Here is a 16,999-nt window from a genome sequence, read left to right on the forward strand (position 1 = left end):
GAATATTCAGGACTGATTTCCTTTAGGATGGAAAATCTAAAACCCTACCTAATTTTCACCCTTTATTAACCTTACCAGGAGGTAGAACTGTAAATACTATTTTATATCTAGTGACAGTCTAGTAGTACTAGAGAATCAATAAAGATCAGATAACTTTATCCTCTTGAATTGATTTCATGAATAACAGGCTTACTCTCCAATGTTTTACATTGCATTGAACACACATTCAAGTAGATACACTATAGAACAGTGTATTATTTAAGATCATAATCTCTAGAGTCAATGTGTCTGGGATTATATTTTAACTTCCCAATTTAATAATATTCAAGTTACTAGAAACACTCATTATATATTTTTTTTCCACTTGAAATGGGATTTCAGTTTATCTGATTAAAAAAAAAAAAAAAACTGGAGGAAAACTTAGTTGGATCTAAATATGTAAAGTGCCAAGAACTGCAGCAGAAACAGTAGGCAATTAATAAATTTTACTGTTAGTATAGTCAAATGTGAAGAACCATTAGGGCCACCAAATCATTAACCCATCAAACTACTGAAAATATGTATGTATATAATGATATAAACTCATTTCTAGGAATAAATAATCCATATTTCATACTTTCTCATGACTGAAGTATCTCTGTTTTACTAAACCTCATTGATTACACTCACTAAACTCTCATTCTTCCTCCTTTTCTATTTTTCTAAGACATTTTTATTCTAAGGAAGTTTTCTAACACTTCTGCTCACCACAAAAATTAATAGTAATAACAATAATAGTTGTCATTCATGGAATGATTACAATGTACTAGACACTATAATAAGCTCCATAATTACAAAGAATATTACAAAGAATATCCCCATTTTACAGATTTGGAAACTGAGTCTAGAGTTCAAGTAACTGTTTGAACTCACCTAGTAAGGGGTAAATGTGGAATCTGAACCCAGACATCCCGACTCCAGAGCAAAAGAAATGTAACTATTTTACCATATGGAATACACTCTATAGCATTTTCTCTCTACCAAGTATTCACTGAAATTTTCTTTGCTCTTCTAAGTTTGTAAGATGCAGTTACCTCCACATGACTCCATTTTCAAAAGACTTAAATCCTGGTATTAAATATAAATTGGATGTGTACAATTATGTAACTTTATAAAACAGAGCAGTCTGCAACAATTCCACAATGGAAACGTATCTTAATAAATATTTCACAGTATTCAAGCGCATTTATAAAGACATCAATCTTTCATCTAGATATGCAAGATTTAATTAGGAATTGTTGAGCAAAATTTTTCTAGAGAACATTTTTGGCAATATCTGTTTCTTTAGAAGTATCTGCTATTTTTCTTAGAAATGCTGCCTTTCCCATAGGTCTTGTTTGTTCCCTTATTCTAATAATTTTTTTTTCCTTTCATTTTGAATTGCACCAGATACTTTTATTTTATTTTTATTTTTAAATTTAAATTTATTTATGTTAATGGGAGGCTAATTACTTTACAATATTGTATTGGTTTTGCCATATATCAACATGAATCTGCCATGGGTGTACACGTGTTCCCAATCCTGAAACCCCCTCCCACCTCCCTCCCCATACCATCCCTCTGGGTCATCCCAGCGCACCAGCCCCAAGCATCCTGTATCCTGCCTTGAACCTAGACTGGCGATTCATTTCTTATATGATATTATACATGTTTCAATGCCATTCTCCCAAATCATCCCACCCTCTCCCTCTCCCACAGAGTCCAAAAGACTATTCTATACATCTATGTCTCTTTTGCTGTCTCGCATACAGGGTTATCATTACCATCTTTCTAAATTCCATATATATGTGTTAGTATACTGTATTGATGTTTTTGTTTCTGGCTTACTTCACTCTGTATAATAGGTTCCAGTTTCATCCACCTCATTAGAACGGATTCAAATGTATTGTTTTTAATGGCTGAGTAAAAAACTGGAAATAGAACTGCCTTATGACCCAGCAATCTCACTGCTTGGCATACACACCAAGGAAACCAGATACTTTTAAAACACACACACACACACACACCTCTCTCTCCTTGTAGGTGTATCATTCTGATGATTTTCATAGGTTTATTTTAAGTTGTGAAAGTTTGAATTCTCATTGCTTGCTCGTGGCTTTTCAGTGTTATTTAGGTGAAATAGAGGCAGACCCCATGGACTGAATTAATTTTAATTGTATCTTCTGTAATTTGTCTGCTGCACCTCAGAAAGCTGGTTTAGGGAAAAAAAATATTCAAGCAGACCTCTCCCATTTGTCCCCTCTGACACAATAATTTTACACGATTTTGTATTCTGTGATCAATACTCCTCTTTTTAGAATCTCTCCATTTCCTTTTGCCATTCATCTTCTGAGCTACCTCTGAATGCTTGTCAATTACAAACTCTATACTTGAGTTTTCTGCTGAATTTTTAGAGGCTGAGTTGAGGAGCTACGCTTCTTTAAAAGTCTTCCCAGGTGGCTCAGTGAGTAAAGAATCCACCTGCAATGCAGCAGATGGGGGTTCGATCCTCAGGTTAGGAAGATACCCTGGAGGAGGGTATCATAATCTTCTCCAGTATTCTTCCCTGGAGAATCCCATGGACAGAGGAGGCTGATGGACTATAGTCCATAGCTTTGCAGAGTCCCTCAGACACAAGTGACTGAGTCTGCTTGCATGCCTCTTTAAGGCTTTTAAGTACTCTGTCTAAAGAGGCAAATTCTGGGAATGTTGAATGATAATCTAGTGAATGGGATTCATCTAGATGTTTGTGGTGGATGTTGTGATGCCCAGGCCAGATTTCCCTTTCTTTACATTCACCTCCTATTCCCTAAGCCGCTAACTGCTAGCTGCTCACAGGTATGTGATTCCCTTGAAATTGCTTTAGTTGAAGAAAGTTCCCTCACCAAGGTTACAACATTTTCCTAAAAGGAGCCCATATCCAACAATTGTTTAATGGAACCAGTGGCAAAGTTTGGGCCCCTTTCTTTATAAAGAGATATCATAGCCCCTAAACCCAGTGTGAGATCAACTGAGGGATCTATGATAACTGAATTGTGGAAATGTAGTTCAAATTCTTGCTCCACTCAGATGATTTTTCCTCACCTCCTCAAGCACTTTGCTGACTGTGCTCACTGAAAAGCCCCCTTTCAAATTGCCAGTTCATAGTCTGTTTCCAGAAAACTGGCCTAAGACAGTGTTGAAATGAATCCTAGCAGACTGCATTTAATTAGGTAAAACCTCACCACTATTTTTAACTAAGCTATTTATATAATTGTCTTCCTTTTCCAAATTCTATTTCCCCTATCTTCTAAAAGGCAAATCAGCTGCAATGAAGGAATGAGAGTTCTGCTTATTGAAGTTACCTTATTGAATAGTGGGCTTTCCTGGTGGCTCAGATGGTAAAGTGCCTGTCTACAATGCAGAAGATCTGGGTTCGATCCCTGGGTTGGGAAGATCCCTTGGAGAAGGAAACGTCAACCCACTCCAGTACTCTTGCTTGGAAAATCCCATGGATAGAGGAGCCTGGTAGGCTACAGTTCAGGGGGTTGCAAAGAGTCAGACACGACTGAGCAATTCCATTTTATTGAATAGTGATTAATGATGTTGCTGCTGCTGCTGCCAAGTCGCTTCAGTCACAAGCTAATTTCATTTTAAAAGTAATTAACAAGCCAGCCTCAATCTCTCTTGTCTCTCTTTCCTTCTAACTCCATCTCTTTATCTCCATCTCTCTCTCTATGACACATACATGCTTCTCTCTCTTCATGAGCCAGGTCACTGAAGAAACTAGGGATGTTGTTAATTACACTTTATTGTCGGTATATCTTCATTGAAGATATACTTCCTTCTCTTTTCCCATTAGACTCTCAACTCTAAGAGGTAATTAAAATAATATTCTAATCCCAAGTATGTATTAGATACTCAAATAATTTGGTATGGATAGAAGAACATTCTAAAATTTTAACTTTCATTCTGACAGCTTGAAGTAGCAATTATAACCCCACTATACTACTGAGAATTATGCCTTATTTATAATTTATTATATTAATAATATTTATATAATTTATCTTTGGTAAATCATGGATCAATAAATTATTCTTATAAACATTTGTAATAATAATACTGCTATTATTTTAAAGTATATGAAACTGACCCCTCCTACCAAGCACCATTTAGGGCCTAACTTTGCTGTCATATTCTAGTGGGGTGTTGGTACTTAATCATTTCAATTAAACCATGCTTGTTTGTCTTTCTCAGGATCTAGCTCTTATCACCCTATGCAAACTTTTCTTACACATTGTATTCCATTAAAGTCAAACATAGCCACAATAAATATTCTGATAACTTTTAATGGAGTGAGAAGTAAGTATCCCCTGCATTTACTGAAGTATTCAGGGGCAGTTTTCCTCCCCACCTACTTCAGCACCTTATTATGCTCTTCAACTGTGATCCATTTCCCAGTCTCCTATCAGCAAAGGTAATTATATTCTCAAGCTCAGCTGACAGCAAGTCATAATTCACAGAAAGGCATCCTGTTTTAGAGAAAGTACAGCTCCTGTAGACACGTGCACAGGAAGGTAACAGGGAGAGGACCCACAACAGTCTGTGAGACACAGAGATTTTCACAGAGGGGATGAGTATCAGAGAAGAAACTCACATGCTAGAAATTCTTCTCATGTTTCAACATTTTTTAAATTTTATTTTTCCTTATGACTCTCAAAGCTATTTGCTTATTATTTTTATATCCTTTACGGTGATAAGGAGAGGCTGTTCCTCTCCCTTTCTCAAGCAAGCTTTTCTTTTTTGATCAGACATTTCAGATAATCTTCCTGCTTTTAATGTCCTCTTGCAGGTGGTCCTGTGACAGGCCTTTCATCTCTCCACCCCTCTGATCTAGAAGCAATCACTAACACAAAATTCTTTCTAAAATAGATCACTGAAAACAGTTTAGTATGTATTTACTGAGATGAGCCCTAATACCTCTTGACAATTTACTTTCCTGAATTAATAAAGCCACTTAGGATAACAGCTTTCTTGGTCACACTAGGACTCTTAGAAATTGCTGAATCTTAAAGATGGTGATTATGTACTGCATGGTTGATCAAAAGTATGAGAATAGCTGACATGTAAGAGAAAACCCATGAATTTTGAGTTAAGACAACCTCTTTGGATGGGTTCTATTAGCTCCATTGATTTTGTATGAGGTAATTTCCTACAGCCATGAGTGAATCACACAGGCATATGCACATATTTGCACACATATCTGTACCACTGAATTTATATACAACCCACATATATTTAACTTCTCTGACAGTCACAGCTGATTGATTTTAGCAGTCAACTAAATCCTGACATCTTTTCCACATAAACTGCTGTTGAGGACTTTTCAAATACTGATTGATATGCAATATATTAATCGTTTCTCTCAGCCTTTTGTCACCTGAAAATTTTATCAGCATACATTTTTTTTCTTTATCCAAGTCAATGATAAAAGTGTTACATAGGACAAGGCTTAGGACAGAGTCTAAATGATCACTCTTCTTTTTTTTAAGTGATCAGTGGAGGAGATGTAATTCAACCGTCTAAATGTACTGTCACCCAACTCTGATCAAACTTGATTTTTCTCTCATCTGGCCTACATTTCTCCAACTGGTAAATAAATAAATCATGAGAAATTTTAACGCTTTTCTGAAATACAGATCATCTTGTGAGTTTTCTCTGCTTGACCATTCTTACTAGATACCACTTTACTTAAAATACTAATAGAATGAGGTTATGCTTCCATGTTGATTCTGTAACTATGCTAATCCCTTGCGATACTTTCTTTTTTAGGTTCTTAGAACTCATTTAGTTTTACAAACAAGTATTGAGCATTTATATTTATCATGTGCTATGTTAGGTGTTTCAGTTATAAATATATCTATTCTATAATGCCTGTTCCCACTATGCTCACTGTCTGCTCTATAATATGATATCAAATATTTCCAGAATCTGATATTAAGCTCATATATCTTTAGTTTTTATCATTGACATCAAAATTGTTATCATATTTCATAATAACAAGTATTAAAGTACCTATTTTATGTGACATTACCAAAAATATCAAGAGCAATATCAATGCAAAAACTCTGCCTCTGTGTACTGGTGCTGAATTGAATCCCAAAGACAGAGTTTTGGGTGAAGTAGAAGAGAAAATCTTTATTACTTTGCCAGGCAAATGGAGACACAGGAAGACTCAAAGCTTGAAAAATTGTGTGTCCTAAGCCAGGAGGATTTTGTAAATTTTATATCAATGATTCAAGGGCAAAGTTGCTGATAAGGATGAGGGGGTGTACAGGACCTACATTCTTTTAATCTGGCCTCAAGAGGTCTCCTGATGAGCTTCTTGAGGTTATCAAACTGATCTCTGGAGTGAAGAAAGCTCCATTTGTGGGAGTTTTAGTTCCAAAGAAGAACTAAAAGGTGTTGTTGTGTGTACTGCTTGAAGTGGAACCAGGACCCTGCTCCAAGGCTGCACTACTGTTCCTTGGGTGCTCCTCCCTTGTCCCTTCCTTCTCTGATTGTGCTTATACTTATGCTCTTAGTCACTCACTCATTTCAGACTCTGCGACTCCATTGGATTGTAGCCCAACAGGCCTCTCTGTCCATGCGATTTTCCAGGAAACAATACTGGAGTGAGCTCCCATCTCCTTCTCCAGAGGATCTTCCCAACCCAGGGGTTGAAACTGAATCTCCTGTGTCTGCTGCATTGCAAGTAGATACTTAACCTGCAGAGCCATTGAGGAAGCCCTCCCTTCTGTGATTAGCAGCTGTTAGATTTTCTCTCTTTTTTTTAATATAAATTTATCTATTTTAATTGGAGGCTAATTACTTTACAAGATTGTATTGGTTTTGCCATACATCAACATGAAACCGCCATGGGTGTACACGTGTTTCCCACCCTGAACCTCCCTCCCACCTCCCTCCCTGTACCATCCCTCTGGGTCATCCCAGTGAACCAGCCCCAAGATTCTGCCCTTTCAAACTCAGGGAAGGTCATGGAGGCTGGAGTCTATTCCCTACAAACAAGAAACAGAGGATATGGAAAGGTTTCCACACCCAGGAGCCCCACAGGTTCTTGCTCCATTCAATATACTGATAATATAAATACAGTTAACTGTAGTAGTTAAATGTATAACTCATCTGAAACTATGTGCATTTATAATCATTATTACAATTTTCTCTCCATTATGGATCACCAAGGCCATTCTCAGACTTGAAGATTAACTAGAACTCATATAATTCATTCAGAAGATCTATTATGCTCATATTTACAATTGCAGTCAAAGGATTCAGAGTAAACTCAGAAAAGGGAAAAGACACATGAGATCAAGTATAGGGGAAAACAGACACAAGCTTTTAGGTGTCCCTCTTCCCGTGGAATGGTACAAAAAAATGATTCTTCTAGAAACAATGTCTAACAACACAGGAAAAGTATTGCTGACTAGGAAAGCTCACCCGAGCCTTGAACTGTAGAGTTTTCACTGACTGTCAGGCATTTAAGCATTCATAACTTGTATGACTTGGATTACCATGATATTGAATGGTTTGCCTTGGAGACGAACAGAGATCATTCTGTCATTTTTGAGATTGCATCCAAGTACTGCATTTCGGACTCTTTTTTTGACCGTGATGGCTACTCCATTTCTTCTAAGGGATTCCTGCCCACAGTAGTAGATATAATGGTCATCTGAGTTAAATTCACCCATTCCAGTCCATTTTAGTTTGCTGATTCCTAGAATGTTGGCGTTCACTCTTGTCATCTCTTGTTTGACCACTTCCATTTGCCTTGATTCATGGACCTGACATTCCAGGTTCCTATGCAATATTGTTCTTTACAGCATTGGAACTTGCTTCTATCACCAGTCACATCCACAGCTGGGTATTGTTTTTGCTTTAGCTCCACCCCTTCATTCTTTCTCGAGTTATTTCTCCACTGACCTCCAGTAGCATATTGGGCTCCTACTGACCTGGGGAGTTCCTCTTTCAGTATCCTATCATTTTGCCTTTTCATACTGTTCATGGGGTTCTCAAGGCAAGAATACTGAAGTGGTTTGCCATTCCTTTCTCCAGTGGACCACATTCTGTCAGTAATACTGAAGAAGCTGAAGTTGAACAGTTCTATGAAGACCTACAAGAACTTTTAGAACTAACACCCAAAAAAGATGTCCTTTTCATTTTAGGGGGCTGGAATGCAAAAGTAGCAAGCCGAGAAACACCTGGAGTAACAGGCAGATTTGGCCTTGGAATACGGAATGAAGCAGGGAAAAGACTAAAATAGAGTTTTGTCAAGAAAATGCACAGAGCATAGCAAACACCCTCTTCCAACAACACAAGAGAAGACTCTACACATGGACATCACCAGATGGTCAACACCAAAATCAGATTAATTATATTCTTACAGCCAAAAATGGAGAAGCTCTATACAGTCAACTAAAACAAAACCAGGAGCTGACTGCGGCTCAGATCATGAACTCCTTATTACCCAATTCAGACTCAAATTGAAGCAAGTAGGGAAAACCACTAGACCATTCAGGTATGACTTAATCAAATCCCTTATGATTATACAGTGGAAGTGAAATAGATTTAAGGGCCTAGATCTGATAGATAGGGTGCCTGATGAACTATGGAATGAGGTTCGAGAAATTGTACAGGAGACAGGGATCAAGACCATCCCCATGGAAAAGAAATGCAAAAAGCAAAATGGCTGTCTGGGGAGGCCTTAAAAATAGCTGTGAAAAGAAGAGAAGTGAAAAGCAAAGGAGAAAAGGAAAGATATAAGCATCTGAATGCAGAGTTCCAAAGAATAGCAAGAAGAGATAAGAAAGCCTTCTTCAGAGATCAATGAAAAGAAATAGAGGAAAAGAACAGAATGGAAAAGTCTACAGATCTCTTCAAGAAAATTAGAGATACCAAGGGAACAGTTCATGCAAAGATGGGCTAGGTAAAGGACAGAAATGGTCTGGACCTAACAGAAGCAGAAGATATTATGAAGAGGTGGCAAGAATACACAGAAGTGTACAAAAAAGATCTTCACGACCCAGATAATCACGGTGGTGTGATCACACATCTGGAGCCAGACATCCTAAAATGTGAAGTAAAGTGGGCCTTAGAAAGCATCACTATGAACAAAGCTAGTGGAGGTGATGAAATTCCAGTAGAGCTGTTTCAAATTGAAGAAAGATGATGCTGTGAAAGTGCTGCACTCAATATGCCAGCAAAATTGGAAAACTCAGCAGTGGCCACAGAACTGGAGAAGGTCAGTTTTCATTCCAATCCCAAAGAAAGGCATTGTCAAAGAATGCTGAAACTACTGCACAATTGCACTCATCTCACATGCTAGTAAAGGAATGCTCAAAATTCTCCAAGCCAGGCTTCAGCAATACGTGAACCGTGAACTTCATGATGTTCAAGCTGGTTTTAGAAAGGGCAGAGGAACCAGGGATCAAATTGCCAACATTCGCTGGATCATGGGAAAAGCAAGAGAGTTCCAGAAATACATCTATTTCTGCTTTATTGACTATGCCAAAGCTTTTGACTGTGTGGATCACAATAAACTGTGGAAAATTCTGAAAGAGATGGGAATACCAGACCACCTAACCTGCCTCTTGAGAAATCTGTATGCAGGTCAGGAAGCAACAGTTAGAACTGGACATGGAACAACAGACTGGTTCCAAATAGGAAAAGGACTAAAGCAAGGCTATATATTGTCACCCTGCTCATTTAACTTATATGCATCATGAGAAATGCTGGACTGGAAGAAACACAAGCTGGAATCAAGATTGCCAGGAGAAATATCAATAACTTCAGATATGCAGATGACACCACCCTTATGGCAGAAAGTGAAGAAGAACTAAAGAGCCCCTTGATGAAAGTGAAAACGGAAAGTGAAAAAGTTGGCCTAAAGCTCAACATTGAGAAAACGAAGATCATAGCATCTGGTCCCATCACTTCATGGGAAATAGATGGGGAAACAGTGGAAACAGTGTCAGACTTTGTTTTTGGGGGCTCCAAAATCTGGAGAAATATCAATTTTTGAACTTCATCTAAATAATTCATTTAATTTAAAATTTAGATTTTGTGGTTATATTGAAACAACATACTTGAAACACTAAAGCACACTGAAACATACTAAAAATAATTATCTCTTGATGTTTTGTTTTTATGCATACCAGTCTTTTTTCTATTTTCACAAATATTTCTTTTTCTTTTACATTTCCATCATCTAGTAGCGGATGTATGTCTTGTGAAGTGTAAATTAGAGATTTTAGACTAATTATAAAAAGGAAATAAAAGCTGAAGAAAAACAAAATCATGACAGCTGAGCACTAGATGACTCAACGCCCTGGAATTTGCCTTATAAAAATTTTTTTAAAAAATCAAGAAGTCTAAAATCCATAATAAATTAATTTTAACTAAATGAAATACCATAGTATTAATTATCCATAACTGCATATCAAGCTACCTCAAAAACTAGAAGCTTAAAACCAGGCTTTTATTTTCTTACAGTTTCTGAGATCAACATGCAGACACAGCAAACAAAGTGTCACTAGAATCTGCAATCACTTCAAAGTAAAACTGAAGGAAGATCCCCTTCCAAGCTCACTGGCATGGTTTTTAACCGTGGTTTTACCTACGGACTTTTGGTTGAAGTTGTCCCTTAGTTCCTCTCCACCTGGGTCACTTTATAGGGCAGCTGTCTTTCATCAGAGAGAGCAAGAGCAAGAGCAAGAAATTAACAAGACAGAACCTATTCTAAGTTTATTTCTGAAGTGATATTTCATCACTTTTGTCATAGATAATTGGTTAAAGCAAATCATTAAGTTAATCTGACACTCAGGGGAAGAAGTTTATGCAAAAGCATAAACAAGGCAGTGACAGAAGATGAGATGGTTGGACAGTGTCATTGACTTGATGAACATGAGTTTGAGCAAATTCAGGGAGATAATAAAGGACAAGGAAGCCTGATGTGCTGCAGTCTATGGGGTCTAAAAGAGTCAGACACGACTTAGCAACTGAACAACAGGGAGGTAAGAATTATCAGCACCCAACTTAGAAGCTCCCTACCATAGTGATTTATATAACAATACCATTGAATACCATGTGGAAAGCTTCACTATGAACAAACCTAGTGGAGGTGATGGAATTACAGTAGAGCTAGTTCAAATCCTGAAAGACGATGCTGTGAAAATGGTGCACTCAATATGCTAGCAAATTTGGAAAACTCAGCAATGGCCACAGGACTGGAAAAGGTCAGTTTTCATTTCAATCCCAAAGAAGGACAATGCCAAAGAATGCTCAAACTACCGCACAATTGCACTCATCTCACATGCTAGTAAAGTAATACTCAATATTCTCCAAGCCAGGCTTCAGCAATACGTGAACCGTGAACTTCCAGATGCTCAAGCTGGTTTTAGAAAAGACAGAGGAACCAGAGATCAAATTGCCAACATCCGATGGATCATGGAAAAAGCAAAAGAGTTCCAGAAAAACATCTATTTCTGCTTTATTGACTATGCCAAAACCTTTGACTGTGCAGATCACAATAAACTGTGGAAAATTCTGAAAGAGATGGGAATACCAGACCACCTAACCTGCCTCTTGAGAAATCTGTATGCAGGCCAGGAAGCAACAGTTAGAACTGGACACGGAACAACAGACTGGTTCCAAATAGGAAAAGGAGTAAGGCAAGGCTGTATATTGTTACCCTGCTCATTTAACTTCTATGCAGAGTACATCATGAGAAATGCTGGACTGGAAAAAACACAAGCTGGAATCAAGATTGTCGGGAGAAATATCAATAACCTCAGATATGCAGATGACACCACTCTTATGGCAGAAAGTGAAGAGGAACTCAAAAGCCTCTAAATGAAAGTGAAAGAGGAGAGTGAAAAAGTTGGCTTAAAGCTCAACATTCAGAAAAGATCATGGTTTGCAGTCCCATCACTCACTTCATGGGAAATAGATGGGGAAACAGTGGAGACAGTGTCAGACTTTATTTTGGGGGGCTCCAAAATCACTGCAGATGGTGATTGCAGCCATGAAATTAGAAGACGCTTACTCCTTGGAAGAAAAGTTATGACCAACCTAGATAGTATATTCAAAAGCAGAGACATTACTTTGCTGACTAAGGTCCATCTAGTCAAGGCTATGTTTTTTCCAGTAGCCATGTATGGATGTGAGAGTTGGACTGTGAAGAAGGCTGAGCACCGAAGAATTGATGCTTTTGAACTGTGGTGTTAGAGAAGACTCTTGAGAGTCCCTTGGACTACAAGGAGATCCAACCAGTCCATTCTGAAGATCAGCCCTGGGATTTCTTTGGAAGGAATGATGCTAAAGCTGAAGCTCCAGTTCTTTGGCCACCTCATATGAAGAGTTGACTCGTTAGAAAAGACTCTGATGCTGGGAGGGATTGTGGGCAGGAGGAGAAGGGGACGACAGAGGATGAAATGGCTGGATGGCATCACTGACTCGATGGACGTGAGTCTGAGTGAACTCTGGGAGTTGGTGATGGACAGGGAGGCCTGGCGTGCTCCAATTCATGGGATCGCAAAGAGTTGGAAACGACTGAGCAACTGAATTGAACCATTAAATACCATGTATATGCATGTATATATATATAATGTCTGAGTAAATGTCACTGGTTCTCAATTTATATTTTCCCATGATATCTGGAGCCAGTTTTGATTGTTTTGACTGCAGGAGCACTCTTGGCATCTAGTAGGTAGAAAACTGGAATGCTGTTTACTAATTAACATTGCACAGAACAATTCCTTTTGAAACAAAGAGTTTTCCAGTTTACCATGGCACTATTTCTCAGGTTGCAAAAACCTGGTAAATATTAATAAATATTAAAATGTTAGATTAGTACAAAGCCTGGGATGTCCTTTAGGCAAAATATGCTAATGTCTTAGAAAATAACATATATAATCACTGACTTGGTTACTTAATCAGAAATACAAGTATTATATGTAATAATTATTACAGATCCTTCTATGTAGAAGCCAAGTCAGTTCTTTTTAGTGAAATGAAACTGCCTAGTGATTTCTGCCTCACAGATATGTTTAATAATCTTCCCAATATTGACAACCACTAGAACCGAATGTCTTTAGAAATTAGTGAAATAATCTGAAGTGCTAATCATTCAGTTGTCTTTCTCTTTGCAATCCCATGGACTGTAGCCTTCCAGGCTTCTCTGTACATGAAATTCTCCAGGCAAGAATACTGGAGTGGGTTGCATTTCCTTCTGCAGGGTATCTTCCCAACCCGGCGATCAAACCTGATTCTCCCATATTGCAGGCAGATTCTTTACCAACTAAACCACCAGGGATAATCTAATGATGTGCTAATATTACAAAATTAAATGTGGGACTGTTGAAATATTCTTTATTCATCTCTAGATAGATTAACACTATAATGAAGAGGTAGGTATTCTAAAAATCTATTTTTTAGTTTGTAAGGATTTATTCCTGGGGGACATCTGAGCTAAATCTGGATCACCATCTGTTTTTATAAATATATAGTTTTATCAGAATACTGCTATAGCCGTTTGTTTGTTTGTTTGTTTTCTGTGACTGCTTTTGAGTATAATAGCAGATTTAATGATTTGCAACAGAGACTGTATGGCTGACAAAGCCTTGAATATTTAACTTAATCTGTTCCATTAAAGAAAATGTTTTTCAAGTTCTGATCTATTCCAATATTAACAGAATTTATTTTCATTGGATTTTTGGTATTTATTATTATTTGTTTCTGGTCCCTCTCTTAATGGTGTATTTCAACATGAAGAACTTAAAATGTGGTAAGACAGAATAGGGGGTAAATTCTAAAATAACTAATATTTCTTTGTTTCCATATATGCTTCCAAACATATATGTCTCCAAAATCACTGCAGATGGTAACTTACTCCTTGGAAGGAAAGTTATGACCAACCTAGACAGCATATTAAAAAGCAGAGACATTACTCTGTCAACAAAGGTCCGTCTAGTCAAGGGTATGGTTTTTCCAGTAGTCTTGTATGGATTTGAGAGTTGGACTATAAAGAAAGCTGAGAGCCAGAGAATTGATGCTTTTGAACTATGGTGTTGGAGAAGACTCTTGAGAGTTCCTTGGACTGCAAGGAGATCCAAACAGTCCATCCTAAAGGAAATCAGTCCTGAATCTTTATTGCAAGGCCTGAAGCTAAAGCTGAAACTGCAATACTTGGCCACCTGATGCGAAGAGCTGACTCATTTTAAAAGACCCTGATGCTGGGAAATATTAAAGGGAGAAAGGGACAACAGAGGATGAGATGGTTGGATGGCATCACTGACTCAATGGACATGAGTTTGAATAAACTCCAGGAGTTGGTGATGGACAGGGAGGCCTGGTGTGCTGCAGTCCATGGGGTCTCAAAGAGTCAGACACGACTGAGCAACTGAATTGAACTGATGCTAGATTTATTATACACTATCTTTTATTGTGTAAACACAGTGTCTTGAATCAATTTTTATTTACTTAGAATAAAACAGATACTTTTAAACTATGATTTTCACCCTTCGAGTCAGCTGAAACAGTTAATCCTTACTCTACAGATAATAAAAGCAATCATTTATTGTAACTTACTTAAGGTTACATAGTTATATGATAATTCAGATACAGAAGGCAATCTTGGGAGTCTGGGCTTTTTATCCATAGAAGAAAACCTGTTTATGTATAAAGGACAATCAGTTACTGTTAGGTAGTTAGAATAGAAAAAAGGAGTCCAAAATGGCAGTGGCTAAAAGACGAGGAAAGGGAAAACCCCGAGAAAATTGAACAAAGGACGGTCAGAGGGCAGAGTGAGAACCTCAGGTAAAACAAACAGCATTCCTGGCTAGCCCGATTTACATAGGGCAGGCTTCAGGGAGCAGAAAAAAAAAACAAAACATATAAAAAGAGGAGCCAAAATTGGACCGGGGCTTCTCTTCTCTTTGAGTCTTTTGGGTTGGCCCACCCTCACACCTCAAGAATATATTTTCCTTTACTTTCTAAATAAAATTGAGCTGTAACATGGAGCTGTAACACTGATCCATCCAAGGAAATTACACAGGGCTGTAACATTGGTCAGTCTGAGGGCTGTAACACCAGTCTGTCCATCGCTTCAAATTTTTGTTGCAACAAGACAGAACCAAGGAAATTACACACTCACCTGACACATTAACACTGCATATTCCAAAACTCCTGAAAATTTAAATTATATCATTTTTATTCTTAAAACTGGCTACTTAACTTTTAAATATAATTGCAATTTTAAAAAATATATTTTAATGCCACATGTTATGTTTGCTTACAAAAATAGACAGGTTAAGTGTCTTACTAAAGATACTTCATGTTTCAAGTACAGTCAGTTCTTCCATCACACTTATTTTGAAACACATATGTGTCCCAATGCAATCTATTAGGAAGCAATTTATAAACAATGGAAAATTAAAGTAAATCAATTTAATTTTTCTTTTTTTTAAAAAAGAACTTCCATTGGCTTGTATGCAAATTTATGTGCAAGAAATACTGGGTGACTACAAAAAATGTACCCAGCTGAACTGAACCACAAAGGAATGCACAAAATGAGTACGTGGGCATGTTACTGAGTCCAAGTTCTCTCTGTTCGCTGCACAACAGGCCAATGAATTCGAGACATGAGGTGTTGAGGCAAGGAAGAGACTTTAATTGTGAAGACAGCTGACTGAGAAGATGGCAGGCTAGCACCTCAAAATAACCATCTTGTCAGGGCCTAGTTACCAGGTTCTTTTATGGATCAGAGATAGGGGAAAGTGAAAATAAAGTAAAACACTATTCAATCCGTGCAAATATCCCTAGAATGGCAAGCCTCAGGCTGGTTTCACTTCCCTCAGGTTCTTCAGAGGTAGGCTGCTCAGGCTGTAGGGTATTATGTATGCTCATAATAACAAAAAAAAAAAAGGGTTAAAGTCACAGAAGCAGATCCAGTGTAAATTTAAAATTAACCCTTCCAAGTTACAGGCATACCTCAAACATTCTCTTTTATTGCCTCACCATTCATTACATGTGTTATGCTAAAGGATCATTTTAATATTTATCTATTTGTGCATTTTCGGAGACTCATTCAACATACCAAACATATCTCAGTGTACTGATCAGGAAACACAGACCAATTTATTAAAAAGAAAAAAAAAAAGCCTAAATATTGGAAAGAAGCTGGAAATAATTAAACGTTTTGAAATAAATTAACATGTGATAGCTTTCAAACAACAAGCATGCAGGGAATGTACATTGGGGACCATCAGAGCCAATGCCATGAAAACAAAAGCACTATCGTGGTTGGAAAGACGTCAAGCACTGCAAAGTCAGTAAGAGCAAGACATAAAGAAGTAGAAGTAATAGAAAGATTGTTGCACTTATACTGAAGACCAAACATTAAAAAGTCAGAAAAACCTTTCCATAATCAATATAAAGCACTATTTATAAAATAAGATTTTAAACAGAAATTTCCAAACCCTGCAGAAGTGGCTTCTATTAATACCAGTTTGTGATTTCAAAAATCAATAAAATTTCCAGTTTTCAGCTGTTGAACAAAGCCATGATTTAAGATTAAAAGCTGTAAAAGAAATTCCAGAATTTATACAGAAAGTTAATGAAGATGTCTATGAATCATATACTTTTTTTAAAATTTTTATGAAGAAAATATCTCCTATAAAGAGAACCCTTGAAGGACCTGTCCCTCACAGGCAAAACAAACAAACAAACAAAAACAAACAAACAAAAAAAAAACAAAGAAGCTTCAGGCTTTAAGTCTGTAAAACATTACACTTTGTGTATTGTTTCTGTCATTTAACAATAAATCACAAGATTTAATCCATCTTATGTCCCTTTACAGAAAATTCTTTTCTTTTTCCACAAGGTAATTGCAGTATCTATTATGACATTTTCTTGACTGTTTAGCACGTATAAAACAGGGAATTATTTA

This window comes from Ovis canadensis, chromosome 15 (genome assembly GCF_042477335.2).
Source record: "Ovis canadensis isolate MfBH-ARS-UI-01 breed Bighorn chromosome 15, ARS-UI_OviCan_v2, whole genome shotgun sequence".
In the NCBI taxonomy this organism is placed as follows: domain Eukaryota; kingdom Metazoa; phylum Chordata; class Mammalia; order Artiodactyla; family Bovidae; genus Ovis; species Ovis canadensis.